This window comes from Dipodomys merriami, unplaced genomic scaffold, assembly GCF_024711535.1.
Source record: "Dipodomys merriami isolate MVZ:Mamm:240054 unplaced genomic scaffold, mDipMer1.0.p SCAF_500, whole genome shotgun sequence".
NCBI lineage: Eukaryota > Metazoa > Chordata > Mammalia > Rodentia > Heteromyidae > Dipodomys > Dipodomys merriami.
Window position 1 is genome coordinate 693,685 of NW_027206070.1, and position 3,429 is coordinate 697,113.

General features: G+C 53.0%; 1 pseudogene; it reads left to right on the forward strand.

Moving 5' to 3' along the window:
* The first annotated feature begins 1,324 nt into the window (after positions 1-1,324).
* Positions 1,325-2,720, forward strand: LOC138810617 (PPP2R1A-PPP2R2A-interacting phosphatase regulator 1-like; annotated as a pseudogene).
* The last annotated feature ends 709 nt before the right edge of the window (positions 2,721-3,429 follow it).

Consider the following 3,429-nt stretch of genomic DNA (forward strand, 5'->3'; position numbering starts at 1 on the left):
CTTTGTTTACCCTTCAAATCCCTTCCCAGCTCCCCCCTACCCCCCCCATAATCTCCCCCACCCCCCACCCCGGCACCAAAGTTGTGAAGCTCTTTTTGGACATGACAACTTGTACTTCTCATAGTTGCAACGGGTCCACCTGTATCCTTAAACGACTTGTTTTTCCCCATCTCTTCCACAAATTATACCGACATTAAATATCATGAAAACAGGGGTTATACTTTGGGGGAGGGACATACAAAGCAACAAAGAAATAATCTTATAAATGTGTTAGAAACAAATGCATGAAAGAAAAAAAAACATTTAAATACATATCTAAGGGTTCATTTTCCTAACATCACATTATCTGACCTTTTCTGCTTGACTCATACATATACTAGATATTGCAAATAAGAGAAACCATGGGACCTATGTTTCTTTGGGATTGGCTTACTTCACTTAATATAATTTTTTCCAAGCCTTTTCATTTTTATAAGTGTGCTGTGTGCTGTCATCCCAAAAGATTCAATGTTCTGAGTCCTTGAGAGGACAATCACACACACACACACACACACACACACACACACACACACACACACACACACACTCACACACACACACACACACACACACACACACACACACACACACACACACACACACAAACTCGGAGCATTACCTTGCACCTGCTTGGTTTGTGGGGTGGATGGAGAAGTCTCCACTAGTGGTTGGGCTGAGGGGATCTTCAATTCCCCCAGACAGCTGCCTGGGTTGGGGGAAAGCCCTGAGCTGAGGTGAGGCTGCTTCTGCCATGGCCTGGTAGCCTTAGGGCAGAGTCAGGGCAGTACAAAGCCAGGGGTGGGGGCATGGCCGAGGTGGGGAAGTAGTGTGACTGAGAGGAGGACAGGGAATGGTTGAAGGGGCACATAGTTGCTGCAGACAGGGGCACACGGGAGCTGGCATACTTGTGCAGCAGGGGCTGGGCAGCCTGGGTAAGAAGTGGGGACAGAGAGAGAGAGCAGAGAAGAGCAGGCACATGCACCAGGGGTGGCAGCATCCATGACTGGCCTCCACTGCTGTAGGAGCACAGGTCTGGGCCAGGAGCACCGAAGACACAAAGCCCGCACAGCAGGCACATCCCTCTCAGTCTCAGGGAGGCTCAGAGGCCAGGTAGGCCCTGAGTCCAAGGCCCCTGCAACAGGAGCTCAGCTGTGAAGGGGGCAATCTCAGCCCTGCCACCTGCCCGCCCTTGCCCCGGCCCCTTCTCCTGCCCTCCCCGTGCTACCTCATTTGAAACAGGTTGCAGCCACCTTGGACCTGTGGTGCCTCTTGGAGTCATCCAGCGATGGTGCACCCCTGGCTTCCTTGCAGCCAGACCTGGTCCCCAGTGGAAGCCCCGTGGGTCTGCACCTCACGACCTCCCCCCCCCCACGGACCCAGACCCATGACACCTGCCTCTCCTCTTGGGTCCCAAACTCGCCTCCCCAGCACCAGGCAGGCCAGCCCTGACTCTGGCACAAATGCCCCCCAGGAGTGGAGGGTGGGAGAGTGGATGTTGATCCTGGAATCCTACCCCCATCCTGGCCAGTGTCCCAGGAAAAAGGCAGATGCAGGGATGTGTGAAGAGGGTGCGCCACAGGGAACCTGGTGGCTTTAGTCAGAGGTGGGGAGCAGCAACTCCAAACCTGCCCTCTTGGGATGTTTCCTTTTTTCTGGGGGTGGGGATGTGTTGCATGCAGAAGATAGTCCCCCAGAAGGCGGTGGTGGCGGTGGCTTCCCTGTACTTCGGGGTATGGGAGTCCCCGAGGCCTGACCAAGGACCGCCCCCGCTTCCCTGCCCCCCTACCTGGCTCAGGAGAAGATGAGTTGGACCCAGAGCTGCCTCCGGGTCCCGGCAGGAGTCCGACGGAGGGCAGCTGTGGCAGTGGCGGTGGCAGAGGCTGCTGCAGCAGCGGCGGCGGCAGAGGGGGCCTCTGGAGGTCTAACAGTCCCCCCCTCATCCAAGGCCTCAGTGTCACCTCGCCGATGTTCCAGGCCAAGGCGCCTAGCACCAGGCGGAACAGCACCACATTCCCAGGCCGCCATGGCCTGCTGCTCCTGGCCTCCCCCATCTGCATGCACAGCAGCGACTTGCACCAGATCAAACAGGAGAGGGCATGGACCTGATCAACCAAGAGATGGTCCATGAGCGCGGGGTCCAGACGGCAATGCAGATAAGCCACTCCTGGGAGGAAAGTTTCAGGCTTATTGACAACGACGTGGAAAAATCTGCTTCGTCAAAGCGCATAGATTTTATTCCTGTGTCAACAGCACTGTCACCCACCCGGGGTATTGGGAAGCAGTGCTTTTCACCATCCTTGCAAAGTTTTGTGAGTAGCAATGGATTGCCTCCAAGCCCCATCCCGAGCCCGACGACCTGATTTACCACCCAGAGAAACCAGAGTCCCATCAATTGTATCAGACTAAGTGTTCTTGGACCATTGAAAAGAAAATGTGAAATGGAAACTGAGTATCAGCCAAAGAGATTTTTCCAGGGCATCACCAACATGCTTTCTTCTGACGTGGCCCAGCTGTCAGATCCTGGTGTGTGTGTGTCTTCAGATACCCTGGATGGAAACAGCAGCAATGCGGGAACTTCTTGTAACTCAGCATCTACAGTCAGCACTACCACCAACTCTCCTGTGTCACCTGCCCAAGTGGTCTCTCCCTTTATTCCAGTAGATGAACTTTCGTCTAAGTGATGTACTCATCTGGAAACTTTTTGGGGACGTGGCAGGGTAGAGACAGAAATTAAGTCTGAGCAAGCACTGAACTTTGTCAATTAAACTGAGGATATTTCCCTTTTGACCCTTTCCCTTCCCCTCCCCCCCTTTTTAATTTCTTGAAATATTCTAGAGAACTTCTCTGTCAGGTCTCCTGCGAATACCCTTGAATTCAGTGTAGTAATATTTTCAGACTTTTTCCCAATAAGTGTGTTGTAGCATACATTTTTCGCTGCTAATATGTCTAAATACATATGTTATCCCTTGATTTTAAAAAACAAGAAGATAGCCCCCCATTCTGTGTGAGCCCTTGTATTTTGTGCTCGGTCACACTTTCCCCTGAAGAGGGTCCCAGAAGAGCCCAATAGGGAGGTGAGGGCACTAGGGGTCAGATAGAAGGTGAATGTCTGGGAAGAACACGCCCCTCCAACACAGGTATACCCTGCTGGTCCCCCCCCATTCCAGCTCTCAACAGCACTCACAGGGTGATCACATTTCCCAGCTCTGCCACCATCTGCTGGTGCTCCAGGACCATCTGGTTTCCTCATCCTCCCCAAGAATCCACCAAGTCACCCAGAAGCATCTAGGCTGGAGTAGGAAGGTCATCCATGTATGTAGCCTTTAGGACCTCATCCATTTCCCCAACACTGCCCCCACCCCTGGTCAGACACTTCTCTGGGTACACCAT